Source organism: Phyllobates terribilis, unplaced genomic scaffold (genome assembly GCF_046119375.1).
Source record: "Phyllobates terribilis strain yellow unplaced genomic scaffold, ASM4611937v1 Scaffold_236__1_contigs__length_3049075, whole genome shotgun sequence".
Taxonomy (NCBI): domain Eukaryota; kingdom Metazoa; phylum Chordata; class Amphibia; order Anura; family Dendrobatidae; genus Phyllobates; species Phyllobates terribilis.
Genome location: NW_027362996.1, coordinates 2,199,036 through 2,218,035, shown reverse-complemented (window position 1 = coordinate 2,218,035; position 19,000 = coordinate 2,199,036). Strand labels below are relative to the sequence as shown.

The following is a 19,000-nucleotide window of genomic DNA, read 5'->3' as shown; positions in this document are numbered from 1 at the left end:
ACCCCAGGGTCACCACTCCTGGGGCACTTCACACTTCGGGCTTTCGATCTTCCCCGGCCCAATGGCGTCGATCCTGGGGGGCCATGCTTTCCACCAGATGACTATATTAGCCACCTGGCGTACTAACAAGCGCCTAAACCCCAGTGTGCATAATGTATCAATCTACTAGGGCGGCCAACATCCAAAACCGCCTTTTCGAAAGATACTACACTTGATCTTAGCCAAAAGGCCGAGAAGCGATAACCAGAATTGGTTTCAAACTACGGAGCCACCCAAGGATCCTGAAAAGTCCATTTGTGGAGATGAGCTCCTGGACTCCCGTTAAGAAGACATGTTGTCAACCTCTAGATCCCTTACATGCCTGCACTTTTCGGCTTGCTGCTGCTGCAATCCACGCGTTTTAGATCTGCATAACTCCACCTCTTTAAACACAGCACCTTCACCCCCTGCTGTTCCCACCCGCCTCAACACTGTTGGAAGGGAGGAGAACCAATTAAGGCGGGGGGTGGGGTGGAACGAGCAGCTGTCTACCCTTAGCAGGAGGGCTCCTGATTACATACCTCTCCTGCTGCTGCTGCTGCTGGCTGTCCAGCAGCAGACTGAAGGTGGCTGCTGCTGTGCACAGGTATATAAAGGCTCAGAGCCTATTATGACACGCGCAGCCACCGTTCCATTGCCACATTCCATCTACTGCAGGCAGGATACCTGGCTGGCTGAATGTCGCTGAGAAGCTCACAGAGACCGCCATAAGCAACAGTTTAACAGAATGCCACAGACTAATCAACCAAACTTTTTGGGTTGGGTTCTCTTTTATAGTCTGCAGGCATTAAATGAAAGAAGTCAGTGTTCCAGCAGAAGGAGACAACGTTTCAGAAAAGGCATTGTAGCAAACCAAAAAAGAAATTTTAAGCGCAGCAGAGTAACCAGCGCACATACCTGTTAGCTCAGGTGAGTTTAAAAGGCTGCTGTTGATAACAAGGGCATTTGCTAAATAGATGGTGTGTGTGCAACAATATACTGAAAGGTCAGTTATATTGTGCAGCTTATCTCACCACCTGTAGTTATTTAGGTGAAAGCTCCAAAATGCTTGCCTAATATGTCTGTTTATCCAAAAGGAAGTAAAAAGGGAGAGCTAGAAAGATAGCATTGCATCACATTACATGGCAATGCAATGCACAGTTGCTGAAGTTGAACCAAAATGAGCTTGTAATCTGGCTTCTGCAACTTTGAACATGAAAAATCCAATGAGGAGAAGAAAAGCAAAGCCAAAGAGTCCATCCCCAAATCCGACAAACAAGCAAAATGAACAAAAAACATTGAATTCAATTCTTTCTGATTTTAGAAACTGCATTAAAGAAGGGGTGCACCGGTCCTGGAGATACTGCAATACCAGGTCAATGCGTGGAGTGGACAGAGCAAGCTCTTTTTCCATCTCCCTGTTCTAAAAATCCATTTAATATATGGTCCCCAGATAGGGGACGTATCAGATATTAAACTGATAAGAACAGATACTACACTTGATCTTAGCCAAAAGGCCGAGAAGCGATAACCAGAATTGGTTTCAAACTACGGAGCCACCCAAGGATCCTGAAAAGTCCATTTGTGGAGATGAGCTCCTGGACTCCCGTTAAGAGGACATGTTGTCAACCTCTAGATCCCTTACATGCCTGCACTTTTCGGCTTGCTGCTGCTGCAATCCACGCGTTTTAGATCTGCATAACTCCACCTCTTTAAACACAGCACCTTCACCCCCTGCTGTTCCCACCCGCCTCAACACCATTGGAAGGGAGGAGAACCAATTAAGGCGGGGGGTGGGGTGGAACGAGCAGCTGTCTACCCTTAGCAGGAGGGCTCCTGATTACATACCTCTCCTGCTGCTGCTGCTGCTGGCTGTCCAGCAGCAGACTGAAGGTGGCTGCTGCTGTGCACAGGTATATAAAGGCTCAGAGCCTATTATGACACGCGCAGCCAGCGTTCCATTGCCACATTCCATCTACTGCAGGCAGGATACCTGGCTGGCTGAATGTCGCTGAGAAGCTCACAGAGACCGCCATAAGCAACAGTTTAACAGAATGCCACAGACTAATCAACCAAACTTTTTGGGTTGGGTTCTCTTTTATAGTCTGCAGGCATTAAATGAAAGAAGTCAGTGTTCCAGCAGAAGGAGACAACGTTTCAGAAAAGGCATTGTAGCAAACCAAAAAAGAAATTTTAAGCGCAGCAGAGTAACCAGCGCACATACCTGTTAGCTCAGGTGAGTTTAAAAGGCTGCTGTTGATAACAAGGGCATTTGCTAAATAGATGGTGTGTGTGCAACAATATACTGAAAGGTCAATTATATTGTGCAGCTTATCTCACCACCTGTAGTTATTTAGGTGAAAGCTCCAAAATGCTTGCCTAATATGTCTGTTTATCCAAAAGGAAGTAAAAAGGGAGAGCTAGAAAGATAGCATTGCATCACATTACATGGCAATGCAATGCACAGTTGCTGAAGTTGAACCAAAATGAGCTTGTAATCTGGCTTCTGCAACTTTGAACATGAAAAATCCAATGAGGAGAAGAAAAGCAAAGCCAAAGAGTCCATCCCCAAATCCGACAAACAAGCAAAATGAACAAAAAACATTGAATTCAATTATTTCTGATTTTAGAAACTGCATTAAAGAAGGGGTGCACCGGTCCTGGAGATACTGCAATACCAGGTCAATGCGTGGAGTGGACAGAGCAAGCTCTTTTTCCATCTCCCTGTTCTAAAAATCCATTTAATATATGGTCCCCAGATAGGGGACGTATCAGATATTAAACTGATAAGAACAGATACTACACTTGATCTTAGCCAAAAGGCCGAGAAGCGATAACCAGAATTGGTTTCAAACTACGGAGCCACCCAAGGATCCTGAAAAGTCCATTTGTGGAGATGAGCTCCTGGACTCCCGTTAAGAAGACATGTTGTCAACCTCTAGATCCCTTACATGCCTGCACTTTTCGGCTTGCTGCTGCTGCAATCCACGCGTTTTAGATCTGCATAACTCCACCTCTTTAAACACAGCACCTTCACCCCCTGCTGTTCCCACCCGCCTCAACACCGTTGGAAGGGAGGAGAACCAATTAAGGCGGGGGGTGGGGTGGAACGAGCAGCTGTCTACCCTTAGCAGGAGGGCTCCTGATTACATACCTCTCCTGCTGCTGCTGCTGCTGGCTGTCCAGCAGCAGACTGAAGGTGGCTGCTGCTGTGCACAGGTATATAAAGGCTCAGAGCCTATTATGACACGCGCAGCCAGCGTTCCATTGCCACATTCCATCTATTGCAGGCAGGATACCTGGCTGGCTGAATGTCGCTGAGAAGCTCACAGAGACCGCCATAAGCAACAGTTTAACAGAATGCCACAGACTAATCAACCAAACTTTTTGGGTTGGGTTCTCTTTTATAGTCTGCAGGCATTAAATGAAAGAAGTCAGTGTTCCAGCAGAAGGAGACAACGTTTCAGAAAAGGCATTGTAGCAAACCAAAAAAGAAATTTTAAGCGCAGCAGAGTAACCAGCGCACATACCTGTTAGCTCAGGTGAGTTTAAAAGGCTGCTGTTGATAACAAGGGCATTTGCTAAATAGATGGTGTGTGTGCAACAATATACTGAAAGGTCAATTATATTGTGCAGCTTATCTCACCACCTGTAGTTATTTAGGTGAAAGCTCCAAAATGCTTGCCTAATATGTCTGTTTATCCAAAAGGAAGTAAAAAGGGAGAGCTAGAAAGATAGCATTGCATCACATTACATGGCAATGCAATGCACAGTTGCTGAAGTTGAACCAAAATGAGCTTGTAATCTGGCTTCTGCAACTTTGAACATGAAAAATCCAATGAGGAGAAGAAAAGCAAAGCCAAAGAGTCCATCCCCAAATCCGACAAACAAGCAAAATGAACAAAAAACATTGAATTCAATTCTTTCTGATTTTAGAAACTGCATTAAAGAAGGGGTGCACCGGTCCTGGAGATACTGCAATACCAGGTCAATGCGTGGAGTGGACAGAGCAAGCTCTTTTTCCATCTCCCTGTTCTAAAAATCCATTTAATATATGGTCCCCAGATAGGGGACGTATCAGATATTAAACTGATAAGAACAGATACTACACTTGATCTTAGCCAAAAGGCCGAGAAGCGATAACCAGAATTGGTTTCAAACTACGGAGCCACCCAAGGATCCTGAAAAGTCCATTTGTGGAGATGAGCTCCTGGACTCCCGTTAAGAAGACATGTTGTCAACCTCTAGATCCCTTACATGCCTGCACTTTTCGGCTTGCTGCTGCTGCAATCCACGCGTTTTAGATCTGCATAACTCCACCTCTTTAAACACAGCACCTTCACCCCCTGCTGTTCCCACCCGCCTCAACACCGTTGGAAGGGAGGAGAACCAATTAAGGCGGGGGGTGGGGTGGAACGAGCAGCTGTCTACCCTTAGCAGGAGGGCTCCTGATTACATACCTCTCCTGCTGCTGCTGCTGCTGGCTGTCCAGCAGCAGACTGAAGGTGGCTGCTGCTGTGCACAGGTATATAAAGGCTCAGAGCCTATTATGACACGCGCAGCCAGCGTTCCATTGCCACATTCCATCTACTGCAGGCAGGATACCTGGCTGGCTGAATGTCGCTGAGAAGCTCACAGAGACCGCCATAAGCAACAGTTTAACAGAATGCCACAGACTAATCAACCAAACTTTTTGGGTTGGGTTCTCTTTTATAGTCTGCAGGCATTAAATGAAAGAAGTCAGTGTTCCAGCAGAAGGAGACAACGTTTCAGAAAAGGCATTGTAGCAAACCAAAAAATAAATTTTAAGCGCAGCAGAGTAACCAGCGCACATACCTGTTAGCTCAGGTGAGTTTAAAAGGCTGCTGTTGATAACAAGGGCATTTGCTAAATAGATGGTGTGTGTGCAACAATATACTGAAAGGTCAATTATATTGTGCAGCTTATCTCACCACCTGTAGTTATTTAGGTGAAAGCTCCAAAATGCTTGCCTAATATGTCTGTTTATCCAAAAGGAAGTAAAAAGGGAGAGCTAGAAAGATAGCATTGCATCACATTACATGGCAATGCAATGCACAGTTGCTGAAGTTGAACCAAAATGAGCTTGTAATCTGGCTTCTGCAACTTTGAACATGAAAAATCCAATGAGGAGAAGAAAAGCAAAGCCAAAGAGTCCATCCCCAAATCCGACAAACAAGCAAAATGAACAAAAAACATTGAATTCAATTCTTTCTGATTTTAGAAACTGCATTAAAGAAGGGGTGCACCGGTCCTGGAGATACTGCAATACCAGGTCAATGCGTGGAGTGGACAGAGCAAGCTCTTTTTCCATCTCCCTGTTCTAAAAATCCATTTAATATATGGTCCCCAGATAGGGGACGTATCAGATATTAAACTGATAAGAACAGATACTACACTTGATCTTAGCCAAAAGGCCGAGAAGCGATAACCAGAATTGGTTTCAAACTACGGAGCCACCCAAGGATCCTGAAAAGTCCATTTGTGGAGATGAGCTCCTGGACTCCCGTTAAGAAGACATGTTGTCAACCTCTAGATCCCTTACATGCCTGCACTTTTCGGCTTGCTGCTGCTGCAATCCACGCGTTTTAGATCTGCATAACTCCACCTCTTTAAACACAGCACCTTCACCCCCTGCTGTTCCCACCCGCCTCAACACCGTTGGAAGGGAGGAGAACCAATTAAGGCGGGGGGTGGGGTGGAACGAGCAGCTGTCTACCCTTAGCAGGAGGGCTCCTGATTACATACCTCTCCTGCTGCTGCTGCTGCTGGCTGTCCAGCAGCAGACTGAAGGTGGCTGCTGCTGTGCACAGGTATATAAAGGCTCAGAGCCTATTATGACACGCGCAGCCAGCGTTCCATTGCCACATTCCATCTACTGCAGGCAGGATACCTGGCTGGCTGAATGTCGCTGAGAAGCTCACAGAGACCGCCATAAGCAACAGTTTAACAGAATGCCACAGACTAATCAACCAAACTTTTTGGGTTGGGTTCTCTTTTATAGTCTGCAGGCATTAAATGAAAGAAGTCAGTGTTCCAGCAGAAGGAGACAACGTTTCAGAAAAGGCATTGTAGCAAACCAAAAAATAAATTTTAAGCGCAGCAGAGTAACCAGCGCACATACCTGTTAGCTCAGGTGAGTTTAAAAGGCTGCTGTTGATAACAAGGGCATTTGCTAAATAGATGGTGTGTGTGCAACAATATACTGAAAGGTCAATTATATTGTGCAGCTTATCTCACCACCTGTAGTTATTTAGGTGAAAGCTCCAAAATGCTTGCCTAATATGTCTGTTTATCCAAAAGGAAGTAAAAAGGGAGAGCTAGAAAGATAGCATTGCATCACATTACATGGCAATGCAATGCACAGTTGCTGAAGTTGAACCAAAATGAGCTTGTAATCTGGCTTCTGCAACTTTGAACATGAAAAATCCAATGAGGAGAAGAAAAGCAAAGCCAAAGAGTCCATCCCCAAATCCGACAAACAAGCAAAATGAACAAAAAACATTGAATTCAATTCTTTCTGATTTTAGAAACTGCATTAAAGAAGGGGTGCACCGGTCCTGGAGATACTGCAATACCAGGTCAATGCGTGGAGTGGACAGAGCAAGCTCTTTTTCCATCTCCCTGTTCTAAAAATCCATTTAATATATGGTCCCCAGATAGGGGACGTATCAGATATTAAACTGATAAGAACAGATACTACACTTGATCTTAGCCAAAAGGCCGAGAAGCGATAACCAGAATTGGTTTCAAACTACGGAGCCACCCAAGGATCCTGAAAAGTCCATTTGTGGAGATGAGCTCCTGGACTCCCGTTAAGAAGACATGTTGTCAACCTCTAGATCCCTTACATGCCTGCACTTTTCGGCTTGCTGCTGCTGCAATCCACGCGTTTTAGATCTGCATAACTCCACCTCTTTAAACACAGCACCTTCACCCCCTGCTGTTCCCACCCGCCTCAACACCGTTGGAAGGGAGGAGAACCAATTAAGGCGGGGGGTGGGGTGGAACGAGCAGCTGTCTACCCTTAGCAGGAGGGCTCCTGATTACATACCTCTCCTGCTGCTGCTGCTGCTGGCTGTCCAGCAGCAGACTGAAGGTGGCTGCTGCTGTGCACAGGTATATAAAGGCTCAGAGCCTATTATGACACGCGCAGCCAGCGTTCCATTGCCACATTCCATCTACTGCAGGCAGGATACCTGGCTGGCTGAATGTCGCTGAGAAGCTCACAGAGACCGCCATAAGCAACAGTTTAACAGAATGCCACAGACTAATCAACCAAACTTTTTGGGTTGGGTTCTCTTTTATAGTCTGCAGGCATTAAATGAAAGAAGTCAGTGTTCCAGCAGAAGGAGACAACGTTTCAGAAAAGGCATTGTAGCAAACCAAAAAATAAATTTTAAGCGCAGCAGAGTAACCAGCGCACATACCTGTTAGCTCAGGTGAGTTTAAAAGGCTGCTGTTGATAACAAGGGCATTTGCTAAATAGATGGTGTGTGTGCAACAATATACTGAAAGGTCAATTATATTGTGCAGCTTATCTCACCACCTGTAGTTATTTAGGTGAAAGCTCCAAAATGCTTGCCTAATATGTCTGTTTATCCAAAAGGAAGTAAAAAGGGAGAGCTAGAAAGATAGCATTGCATCACATTACATGGCAATGCAATGCACAGTTGCTGAAGTTGAACCAAAATGAGCTTGTAATCTGGCTTCTGCAACTTTGAACATGAAAAATCCAATGAGGAGAAGAAAAGCAAAGCCAAAGAGTCCATCCCCAAATCCGACAAACAAGCAAAATGAACAAAAAACATTGAATTCAATTCTTTCTGATTTTAGAAACTGCATTAAAGAAGGGGTGCACCGGTCCTGGAGATACTGCAATACCAGGTCAATGCGTGGAGTGGACAGAGCAAGCTCTTTTTCCATCTCCCTGTTCTAAAAATCCATTTAATATATGGTCCCCAGATAGGGGACGTATCAGATATTAAACTGATAAGAACAGATACTACACTTGATCTTAGCCAAAAGGCCGAGAAGCGATAACCAGAATTGGTTTCAAACTACGGAGCCACCCAAGGATCCTGAAAAGTCCATTTGTGGAGATGAGCTCCTGGACTCCCGTTAAGAAGACATGTTGTCAACCTCTAGATCCCTTACATGCCTGCACTTTTCGGCTTGCTGCTGCTGCAATCCACGCGTTTTAGATCTGCATAACTCCACCTCTTTAAACACAGCACCTTCACCCCCTGCTGTTCCCACCCGCCTCAACACCGTTGGAAGGGAGGAGAACCAATTAAGGCGGGGGGTGGGGTGGAACGAGCAGCTGTCTACCCTTAGCAGGAGGGCTCCTGATTACATACCTCTCCTGCTGCTGCTGCTGCTGGCTGTCCAGCAGCAGACTGAAGGTGGCTGCTGCTGTGCACAGGTATATAAAGGCTCAGAGCCTATTATGACACGCGCAGCCAGCGTTCCATTGCCACATTCCATCTACTGCAGGCAGGATACCTGGCTGGCTGAATGTCGCTGAGAAGCTCACAGAGACCGCCATAAGCAACAGTTTAACAGAATGCCACAGACTAATCAACCAAACTTTTTGGGTTGGGTTCTCTTTTATAGTCTGCAGGCATTAAATGAAAGAAGTCAGTGTTCCAGCAGAAGGAGACAACGTTTCAGAAAAGGCATTGTAGCAAACCAAAAAATAAATTTTAAGCGCAGCAGAGTAACCAGCGCACATACCTGTTAGCTCAGGTGAGTTTAAAAGGCTGCTGTTGATAACAAGGGCATTTGCTAAATAGATGGTGTGTGTGCAACAATATACTGAAAGGTCAATTATATTGTGCAGCTTATCTCACCACCTGTAGTTATTTAGGTGAAAGCTCCAAAATGCTTGCCTAATATGTCTGTTTATCCAAAAGGAAGTAAAAAGGGAGAGCTAGAAAGATAGCATTGCATCACATTACATGGCAATGCAATGCACAGTTGCTGAAGTTGAACCAAAATGAGCTTGTAATCTGGCTTCTGCAACTTTGAACATGAAAAATCCAATGAGGAGAAGAAAAGCAAAGCCAAAGAGTCCATCCCCAAATCCGACAAACAAGCAAAATGAACAAAAAACATTGAATTCAATTCTTTCTGATTTTAGAAACTGCATTAAAGAAGGGGTGCACCGGTCCTGGAGATACTGCAATACCAGGTCAATGCGTGGAGTGGACAGAGCAAGCTCTTTTTCCATCTCCCTGTTCTAAAAATCCATTTAATATATGGTCCCCAGATAGGGGACGTATCAGATATTAAACTGATAAGAACAGATACTACACTTGATCTTAGCCAAAAGGCCGAGAAGCGATAACCAGAATTGGTTTCAAACTACGGAGCCACCCAAGGATCCTGAAAAGTCCATTTGTGGAGATGAGCTCCTGGACTCCCGTTAAGAAGACATGTTGTCAACCTCTAGATCCCTTACATGCCTGCACTTTTCGGCTTGCTGCTGCTGCAATCCACGCGTTTTAGATCTGCATAACTCCACCTCTTTAAACACAGCACCTTCACCCCCTGCTGTTCCCACCCGCCTCAACACCGTTGGAAGGGAGGAGAACCAATTAAGGCGGGGGGTGGGGTGGAACGAGCAGCTGTCTACCCTTAGCAGGAGGGCTCCTGATTACATACCTCTCCTGCTGCTGCTGCTGCTGGCTGTCCAGCAGCAGACTGAAGGTGGCTGCTGCTGTGCACAGGTATATAAAGGCTCAGAGCCTATTATGACACGCGCAGCCAGCGTTCCATTGCCACATTCCATCTACTGCAGGCAGGATACCTGGCTGGCTGAATGTCGCTGAGAAGCTCACAGAGACCGCCATAAGCAACAGTTTAACAGAATGCCACAGACTAATCAACCAAACTTTTTGGGTTGGGTTCTCTTTTATAGTCTGCAGGCATTAAATGAAAGAAGTCAGTGTTCCAGCAGAAGGAGACAACGTTTCAGAAAAGGCATTGTAGCAAACCAAAAAAGAAATTTTAAGCGCAGCAGAGTAACCAGCGCACATACCTGTTAGCTCAGGTGAGTTTAAAAGGCTGCTGTTGATAACAAGGGCATTTGCTAAATAGATGGTGTGTGTGCAACAATATACTGAAAGGTCAATTATATTGTGCAGCTTATCTCACCACCTGTAGTTATTTAGGTGAAAGCTCCAAAATGCTTGCCTAATATGTCTGTTTATCCAAAAGGAAGTAAAAAGGGAGAGCTAGAAAGATAGCATTGCATCACATTACATGGCAATGCAATGCACAGTTGCTGAAGTTGAACCAAAATGAGCTTGTAATCTGGCTTCTGCAACTTTGAACATGAAAAATCCAATGAGGAGAAGAAAAGCAAAGCCAAAGAGTCCATCCCCAAATCCGACAAACAAGCAAAATGAACAAAAAACATTGAATTCAATTCTTTCTGATTTTAGAAACTGCATTAAAGAAGGGTTGCACCGGTCCTGGAGATACTGCAATACCAGGTCAATGCGTGGAGTGGACAGAGCAAGCTCTTTTTCCATCTCCCTGTTCTAAAAATCCATTTAATATATGGTCCCCAGATAGGGGACGTATCAGATATTAAACTGATAAGAACAGATACTACACTTGATCTTAGCCAAAAGGCCGAGAAGCGATAACCAGAATTGGTTTCAAACTACGGAGCCACCCAAGGATCCTGAAAAGTCCATTTGTGGAGATGAGCTCCTGGACTCCCGTTAAGAAGACATGTTGTCAACCTCTAGATCCCTTACATGCCTGCACTTTTCGGCTTGCTGCTGCTGCAATCCACGCGTTTTAGATCTGCATAACTCCACCTCTTTAAACACAGCACCTTCACCCCCTGCTGTTCCCACCCGCCTCAACACCGTTGGAAGGGAGGAGAACCAATTAAGGCGGGGGGTGGGGTGGAACGAGCAGCTGTCTACCCTTAGCAGGAGGGCTCCTGATTACATACCTCTCCTGCTGCTGCTGCTGCTGGCTGTCCAGCAGCAGACTGAAGGTGGCTGCTGCTGTGCACAGGTATATAAAGGCTCAGAGCCTATTATGACACGCGCAGCCAGCGTTCCATTGCCACATTCCATCTACTGCAGGCAGGATACCTGGCTGGCTGAATGTCGCTGAGAAGCTCACAGAGACCGCCATAAGCAACAGTTTAACAGAATGCCACAGACTAATCAACCAAACTTTTTGGGTTGGGTTCTCTTTTATAGTCTGCAGGCATTAAATGAAAGAAGTCAGTGTTCCAGCAGAAGGAGACAACGTTTCAGAAAAGGCATTGTAGCAAACCAAAAAAGAAATTTTAAGCGCAGCAGAGTAACCAGCGCACATACCTGTTAGCTCAGGTGAGTTTAAAAGGCTGCTGTTGATAACAAGGGCATTTGCTAAATAGATGGTGTGTGTGCAACAATATACTGAAAGGTCAATTATATTGTGCAGCTTATCTCACCACCTGTAGTTATTTAGGTGAAAGCTCCAAAATGCTTGCCTAATATGTCTGTTTATCCAAAAGGAAGTAAAAAGGGAGAGCTAGAAAGATAGCATTGCATCACATTACATGGCAATGCAATGCACAGTTGCTGAAGTTGAACCAAAATGAGCTTGTAATCTGGCTTCTGCAACTTTGAACATGAAAAATCCAATGAGGAGAAGAAAAGCAAAGCCAAAGAGTCCATCCCCAAATCCGACAAACAAGCAAAATGAACAAAAAACATTGAATTCAATTCTTTCTGATTTTAGAAACTGCATTAAAGAAGGGGTGCACCGGTCCTGGAGATACTGCAATACCAGGTCAATGCGTGGAGTGGACAGAGCAAGCTCTTTTTCCATCTCCCTGTTCTAAAAATCCATTTAATATATGGTCCCCAGATAGGGGACGTATCAGATATTAAACTGATAAGAACAGATACTACACTTGATCTTAGCCAAAAGGCCGAGAAGCGATAACCAGAATTGGTTTCAAACTACGGAGCCACCCAAGGATCCTGAAAAGTCCATTTGTGGAGATGAGCTCCTGGACTCCCGTTAAGAAGACATGTTGTCAACCTCTATATCCCTTACATGCCTGCACTTTTCGGCTTGCTGCTGCTGCAATCCACGCGTTTTAGATCTGCATAACTCCACCTCTTTAAACACAGCACCTTCACCCCCTGCTGTTCCCACCCGCCTCAACACCGTTGGAAGGGAGGAGAACCAATTAAGGCGTGGGGTGGGGTGGAACGAGCAGCTGTCTACCCTTAGCAGGAGGGCTCCTGATTACATACCTCTCCTGCTGCTGCTGCTGCTGGCTGTCCAGCAGCAGACTGAAGGTGGCTGCTGCTGTGCACAGGTATATAAAGGCTCAGAGCCTATTATGACACGCGCAGCCAGCGTTCCATTGCCACATTCCATCTACTGCAGGCAGGATACCTGGCTGGCTGAATGTCGCTGAGAAGCTCACAGAGACCGCCATAAGCAACAGTTTAACAGAATGCCACAGACTAATCAACCAAACTTTTTGGGTTGGGTTCTCTTTTATAGTCTGCAGGCATTAAATGAAAGAAGTCAGTGTTCCAGCAGAAGGAGACAACGTTTCAGAAAAGGCATTGTAGCAACCAAAAAAGAAATTTTAAGCGCAGCAGAGTAACCAGCGCACATACTTGTTAGCTCAGGTGAGTTTAAAAGGCTGCTGTTGATAACAAGGGCATTTGCTAAATAGATGGTGTGTGTGCAACAATATACTGAAAGGTCAATTATATTGTGCAGCTTATCTCACCACCTGTAGTTATTTAGGTGAAAGCTCCAAAATGCTTGCCTAATATGTCTGTTTATCCAAAAGGAAGTAAAAAGGGAGAGCTAGAAAGATAGCATTGCATCACATTACATGGCAATGCAATGCACAGTTGCTGAAGTTGAACCAAAATGAGCTTGTAATCTGGCTTCTGCAACTTTGAACATGAAAAATCCAATGAGGAGAAGAAAAGCAAAGCCAAAGAGTCCATCCCCAAATCCGACAAACAAGCAAAATGAACAAAAAACATTGAATTCAATTCTTTCTGATTTTAGAAACTGCATTAAAGAAGGGGTGCACCGGTCCTGGAGATACTGCAATACCAGGTCAATGCGTGGAGTGGACAGAGCAAGCTCTTTTTCCATCTCCCTGTTCTAAAAATCCATTTAATATATGGTCCCCAGATAGGGGACGTATCAGATATTAAACTGATAAGAACAGATACTACACTTGATCTTAGCCAAAAGGCCGAGAAGCGATAACCAGAATTGGTTTCAAACTACGGAGCCACCCAAGGATCCTGAAAAGTCCATTTGTGGAGATGAGCTCCTGGACTCCCGTTAAGAAGACATGTTGTCAACCTCTAGATCCCTTACATGCCTGCACTTTTCGGCTTGCTGCTGCTGCAATCCACGCGTTTTAGATCTGCATAACTCCACCTCTTTAAACACAGCACCTTCACCCCCTGCTGTTCCCACCCGCCTCAACACCGTTGGAAGGGAGGAGAACCAATTAAGGCGGGGGGTGGGGTGGAACGAGCAGCTGTCTACCCTTAGCAGGAGGGCTCCTGATTACATACCTCTCCTGCTGCTGCTGCTGCTGGCTGTCCAGCAGCAGACTGAAGGTGGCTGCTGCTGTGCACAGGTATATAAAGGCTCAGAGCCTATTATGACACGCGCAGCCAGCGTTCCATTGCCACATTCCATCTACTGCAGGCAGGATACCTGGCTGGCTGAATGTCGCTGAGAAGCTCACAGAGACCGCCATAAGCAACAGTTTAACAGAATGCCACAGACTAATCAACCAAACTTTTTGGGTTGGGTTCTCTTTTATAGTCTGCAGGCATTAAATGAAAGAAGTCAGTGTTCCAGCAGAAGGAGACAACGTTTCAGAAAAGGCATTGTAGCAAACCAAAAAATAAATTTTAAGCGCAGCAGAGTAACCAGCGCACATACCTGTTAGCTCAGGTGAGTTTAAAAGGCTGCTGTTGATAACAAGGGCATTTGCTAAATAGATGGTGTGTGTGCAACAATATACTGAAAGGTCAATTATATTGTGCAGCTTATCTCACCACCTGTAGTTATTTAGGTGAAAGCTCCAAAATGCTTGCCTAATATGTCTGTTTATCCAAAAGGAAGTAAAAAGGGAGAGCTAGAAAGATAGCATTGCATCACATTACATGGCAATGCAATGCACAGTTGCTGAAGTTGAACCAAAATGAGCTTGTAATCTGGCTTCTGCAACTTTGAACATGAAAAATCCAATGAGGAGAAGAAAAGCAAAGCCAAAGAGTCCATCCCCAAATCCGACAAACAAGCAAAATGAACAAAAAACATTGAATTCAATTCTTTCTGATTTTAGAAACTGCATTAAAGAAGGGGTGCACCGGTCCTGGAGATACTGCAATACCAGGTCAATGCGTGGAGTGGACAGAGCAAGCTCTTTTTCCATCTCCCTGTTCTAAAAATCCATTTAATATATGGTCCCCAGATAGGGGACGTATCAGATATTAAACTGATAAGAACAGATACTACACTTGATCTTAGCCAAAAGGCCGAGAAGCGATAACCAGAATTGGTTTCAAACTACGGAGCCACCCAAGGATCCTGAAAAGTCCATTTGTGGAGATGAGCTCCTGGACTCCCGTTAAGAAGACATGTTGTCAACCTCTAGATCCCTTACATGCCTGCACTTTTCGGCTTGCTGCTGCTGCAATCCACGCGTTTTAGATCTGCATAACTCCACCTCTTTAAACACAGCACCTTCACCCCCTGCTGTTCCCACCCGCCTCAACACCGTTGGAAGGGAGGAGAACCAATTAAGGCGGGGGGTGGGGTGGAACGAGCAGCTGTCTACCCTTAGCAGGAGGGCTCCTGATTACATACCTCTCCTGCTGCTGCTGCTGCTGGCTGTCCAGCAGCAGACTGAAGGTGGCTGCTGCTGTGCACAGGTATATAAAGGCTCAGAGCCTATTATGACACGCGCAGCCAGCGTTCCATTGCCACATTCCATCTACTGCAGGCAGGATACCTGGCTGGCTGAATGTCGCTGAGAAGCTCACAGAGACCGCCATAAGCAACAGTTTAACAGAATGCCACAGACTAATCAACCAAACTTTTTGGGTTGGGTTCTCTTTTATAGTCTGCAGGCATTAAATGAAAGAAGTCAGTGTTCCAGCAGAAGGAGACAACGTTTCAGAAAAGGCATTGTAGCAAACCAAAAAATAAATTTTAAGCGCAGCAGAGTAACCAGCGCACATACCTGTTAGCTCAGGTGAGTTTAAAAGGCTGCTGTTGATAACAAGGGCATTTGCTAAATAGATGGTGTGTGTGCAACAATATACTGAAAGGTCAATTATATTGTGCAGCTTATCTCACCACCTGTAGTTATTTAGGTGAAAGCTCCAAAATGCTTGCCTAATATGTCTGTTTATCCAAAAGGAAGTAAAAAGGGAGAGCTAGAAAGATAGCATTGCATCACATTACATGGCAATGCAATGCACAGTTGCTGAAGTTGAACCAAAATGAGCTTGTAATCTGGCTTCTGCAACTTTGAACATGAAAAATCCAATGAGGAGAAGAAAAGCAAAGCCAAAGAGTCCATCCCCAAATCCGACAAACAAGCAAAATGAACAAAAAACATTGAATTCAATTCTTTCTGATTTTAGAAACTGCATTAAAGAAGGGGTGCACCGGTCCTGGAGATACTGCAATACCAGGTCAATGCGTGGAGTGGACAGAGCAAGCTCTTTTTCCATCTCCCTGTTCTAAAAATCCATTTAATATATGGTCCCCAGATAGGGGACGTATCAGATATTAAACTGATAAGAACAGATACTACACTTGATCTTAGCCAAAAGGCCGAGAAGCGATAACCAGAATTGGTTTCAAACTACGGAGCCACCCAAGGATCCTGAAAAGTCCATTTGTGGAGATGAGCTCCTGGACTCCCGTTAAGAAGACATGTTGTCAACCTCTAGATCCCTTACATGCCTGCACTTTTCGGCTTGCTGCTGCTGCAATCCACGCGTTTTAGATCTGCATAACTCCACCTCTTTAAACACAGCACCTTCACCCCCTGCTGTTCCCACCCGCCTCAACACCGTTGGAAGGGAGGAGAACCAATTAAGGCGGGGGGTGGGGTGGAACGAGCAGCTGTCTACCCTTAGCAGGAGGGCTCCTGATTACATACCTCTCCTGCTGCTGCTGCTGCTGGCTGTCCAGCAGCAGACTGAAGGTGGCTGCTGCTGTGCACAGGTATATAAAGGCTCAGAGCCTATTATGACACGCGCAGCCAGCGTTCCATTGCCACATTCCATCTACTGCAGGCAGGATACCTGGCTGGCTGAATGTCGCTGAGAAGCTCACAGAGACCGCCATAAGCAACAGTTTAACAGAATGCCACAGACTAATCAACCAAACTTTTTGGGTTGGGTTCTCTTTTATAGTCTGCAGGCATTAAATGAAAGAAGTCAGTGTTCCAGCAGAAGGAGACAACGTTTCAGAAAAGGCATTGTAGCAAACCAAAAAAGAAATTTTAAGCGCAGCAGAGTAACCAGCGCACATACCTGTTAGCTCAGGTGAGTTTAAAAGGCTGCTGTTGATAACAAGGGCATTTGCTAAATAGATGGTGTGTGTGCAACAATATACTGAAAGGTCAATTATATTGTGCAGCTTATCTCACCACCTGTAGTTATTTAGGTGAAAGCTCCAAAATGCTTGCCTAATATGTCTGTTTATCCAAAAGGAAGTAAAAAGGGAGAGCTAGAAAGATAGCATTGCATCACATTACATGGCAATGCAATGCACAGTTGCTGAAGTTGAACCAAAATGAGCTTGTAATCTGGCTTCTGCAACTTTGAACATGAAAAATCCAATGAGGAGAAGAAAAGCAAAGCCAAAGAGTCCATCCCCAAATCCGACAAACAAGCAAAATGAACAAAAAACATTGAATTCAATTCTTTCTGATTTTAGAAACTGCATTAAAGAAGGGTTGCACCGGTCCTGGAGATACTGCAATACCAGGTCAATGCGTGGAGTGGACAGAGCAAGCTCTTTTTCCATCTCCCTGTTCTAAAAATCCATTTAATATATGGTCCCCAGATAGGGGACGTATCAGATATTAAACTGATAAGAACAGATACTACACTTGATCTTAGCCAAAAGGCCGAGAAGCGATAACCAGAATTGGTTTCAAACTACGGAGCCACCCAAGGATCCTGAAAAGTCCATTTGTGGAGATGAGCTCCTGGACTCCCGTTAAGAAGACATGTTGTCAACCTCTAGATCCCTTACATGCCTGCACTTTTCGGCTTGCTGCTGCTGCAATCCACGCGTTTTAGATCTGCATAACTCCACCTCTTTAAACACAGCACCTTCACCCCCTGCTGTTCCCACCCGCCTCAACACCGTTGGAAGGGAGGAGAACCAATTAAGGCGGGGGGTGGGGTGGAACGAGCAGCTGTCTACCCTTAGCAGGAGGGCTCCTGATTACATACCTCTCCTGCTGCTGCTGCTGCTGGCTGTCCAGCAGCAGACTGAAGGTGGCTGCTGCTGTGCACAGGTATATAAAGGCTCAGAGCCTATTATGACACGCGCAGCCAGCGTTCCATTGCCACATTCCATCTACTGCAGGCAGGATACCTGGCTGGCTGAATGTCGCTGAGAAGCTCACAGAGACCGCCATAAGCAACAGTTTAACAGAATGCCACAGACTAATCAACCAAACTTTTTGGGTTGGGTTCTCTTTTATAGTCTGCAGGCATTAAATGAAAGAAGTCAGTGTTCCAGCAGAAGGAGACAACGTTTCAGAAAAGGCATTGTAGCAAACCAAAAAAGAAATTTTAAGCGCAGCAGAGTAACCAGCGCACATACCTGTTAGCTCAGGTGAGTTTAAAAGGCTGCTGTTGATAACAAGGGCATTTGCTAAATAGATGGTGTGTGTGCAACAATATACTGAAAGGTCAATTATATTGTGCAGCTTATCTCACCACCTGTAGTTATTTAGGTGAAAGCTCCAAAATGCTTGCCTAATATGTCTGTTTATCCAAAAGGAAGTAAAAAGGGAGAGCTAGAAAGATAGCATTGCATCACATTACATGGCAATGCAATGCACAGTTGCTGAAGTTGAACCAAAATGAGCTTGTAATCTGGCTTCTGCAACTTTGAACATGAAAAATCCAATGAGGAGAAGAAAAGCAAAGCCAAAGAGTCCATCCCCAAATCCGACAAACAAGCAAAATGAACAAAAAACATTGAATTCAATTCTTTCTGATTTTAGAAACTGCATTAAAGAAGGGGTGCACCGGTCCTGGAGATACTGCAATACCAGGTCAATGCGTGGAGTGGACAGAGCAAGCTCTTTTTCCATCTCCCTGTTCTAAAAATCCATTTAATATATGGTCCCCAGATAGGGGACGTATCAGATATTAAACTGATAAGAACAGATACTACACTTGATCTTAGCCAAAAGGCCGAGAAGCGATAACCAGAATTGGTTTCAAACTACGGAGCCACCCAAGGATCCTGAAAAGTCCATTTGTGGAGATGAGCTCCTGGACTCCCGTTAAGAAGACATGTTGTCAACCTCTATATCCCTTACATGCCTGCACTTTTCGGCTTGCTGCTGCTGCAATCCACGCGTTTTAGATCTGCATAACTCCACCTCTTTAAACACAGCACCTTCACCCCCTGCTGTTCCCACCCGCCTCAACACCGTTGGAAGGGAGGAGAACCAATTAAGGCGTGGGGTGGGGTGGAACGAGCAGCTGTCTACCCTTAGCAGGAGGGCTCCTGATTACATACCTCTCCTGCTGCTGCTGCTGCTGGCTGTCCAGCAGCAGACTGAAGGTGGCTGCTGCTGTGCACAGGTATATAAAGGCTCAGAGCCTATTATGACACGCGCAGCCAGCGTTCCATTGCCACATTCCATCTACTGCAGGCAGGATACCTGGCTGGCTGA

General features: G+C 45.3%; 14 non-coding genes and 1 pseudogene across 14 annotated transcripts; all 15 read right to left on the bottom strand.

Moving 5' to 3' along the window:
• Positions 1 to 149: 149 nt before the first annotated feature.
• LOC141216976 (U2 spliceosomal RNA) lies at positions 150 to 241 on the bottom strand (annotated as a pseudogene).
• A 1,115-nt stretch (positions 242 to 1,356) lies between these two features.
• Positions 1,357 to 1,547, bottom strand: LOC141215841 (U2 spliceosomal RNA). The gene has a single exon (XR_012284894.1). It is a non-coding gene; the product is annotated as a U2 spliceosomal RNA (small nuclear RNA).
• Positions 1,548 to 2,662: 1,115 nt separating this feature from the next.
• On the bottom strand, positions 2,663 to 2,853 carry LOC141215840 (U2 spliceosomal RNA). The gene has a single exon (XR_012284893.1). It is a non-coding gene; the product is annotated as a U2 spliceosomal RNA (small nuclear RNA).
• Positions 2,854 to 3,968: 1,115 nt separating this feature from the next.
• LOC141215838 (U2 spliceosomal RNA) lies at positions 3,969 to 4,159 on the bottom strand. The gene has a single exon (XR_012284891.1). It is a non-coding gene; the product is annotated as a U2 spliceosomal RNA (small nuclear RNA).
• A 1,115-nt stretch (positions 4,160 to 5,274) lies between these two features.
• LOC141215837 (U2 spliceosomal RNA) lies at positions 5,275 to 5,465 on the bottom strand. The gene has a single exon (XR_012284890.1). It is a non-coding gene; the product is annotated as a U2 spliceosomal RNA (small nuclear RNA).
• Positions 5,466 to 6,580: 1,115 nt separating this feature from the next.
• Positions 6,581 to 6,771, bottom strand: LOC141215836 (U2 spliceosomal RNA). The gene has a single exon (XR_012284889.1). It is a non-coding gene; the product is annotated as a U2 spliceosomal RNA (small nuclear RNA).
• Positions 6,772 to 7,886: 1,115 nt separating this feature from the next.
• Positions 7,887 to 8,077, bottom strand: LOC141215835 (U2 spliceosomal RNA). Its single transcript, XR_012284888.1, has one exon. It is a non-coding gene; the product is annotated as a U2 spliceosomal RNA (small nuclear RNA).
• Positions 8,078 to 9,192: 1,115 nt separating this feature from the next.
• LOC141215834 (U2 spliceosomal RNA) lies at positions 9,193 to 9,383 on the bottom strand. Its single transcript, XR_012284887.1, has one exon. It is a non-coding gene; the product is annotated as a U2 spliceosomal RNA (small nuclear RNA).
• A 1,115-nt stretch (positions 9,384 to 10,498) lies between these two features.
• Positions 10,499 to 10,689, bottom strand: LOC141216288 (U2 spliceosomal RNA). The gene has a single exon (XR_012285328.1). It is a non-coding gene; the product is annotated as a U2 spliceosomal RNA (small nuclear RNA).
• Positions 10,690 to 11,804: 1,115 nt separating this feature from the next.
• On the bottom strand, positions 11,805 to 11,995 carry LOC141215833 (U2 spliceosomal RNA). The gene has a single exon (XR_012284886.1). It is a non-coding gene; the product is annotated as a U2 spliceosomal RNA (small nuclear RNA).
• Positions 11,996 to 13,109: 1,114 nt separating this feature from the next.
• Positions 13,110 to 13,300, bottom strand: LOC141215832 (U2 spliceosomal RNA). The gene has a single exon (XR_012284885.1). It is a non-coding gene; the product is annotated as a U2 spliceosomal RNA (small nuclear RNA).
• A 1,115-nt stretch (positions 13,301 to 14,415) lies between these two features.
• LOC141215831 (U2 spliceosomal RNA) lies at positions 14,416 to 14,606 on the bottom strand. The gene has a single exon (XR_012284884.1). It is a non-coding gene; the product is annotated as a U2 spliceosomal RNA (small nuclear RNA).
• A 1,115-nt stretch (positions 14,607 to 15,721) lies between these two features.
• LOC141215830 (U2 spliceosomal RNA) lies at positions 15,722 to 15,912 on the bottom strand. Its single transcript, XR_012284883.1, has one exon. It is a non-coding gene; the product is annotated as a U2 spliceosomal RNA (small nuclear RNA).
• A 1,115-nt stretch (positions 15,913 to 17,027) lies between these two features.
• Positions 17,028 to 17,218, bottom strand: LOC141216286 (U2 spliceosomal RNA). The gene has a single exon (XR_012285326.1). It is a non-coding gene; the product is annotated as a U2 spliceosomal RNA (small nuclear RNA).
• A 1,115-nt stretch (positions 17,219 to 18,333) lies between these two features.
• Positions 18,334 to 18,524, bottom strand: LOC141215829 (U2 spliceosomal RNA). Its single transcript, XR_012284882.1, has one exon. It is a non-coding gene; the product is annotated as a U2 spliceosomal RNA (small nuclear RNA).
• Between the last annotated feature and the right edge of the window lie 476 nt (positions 18,525 to 19,000).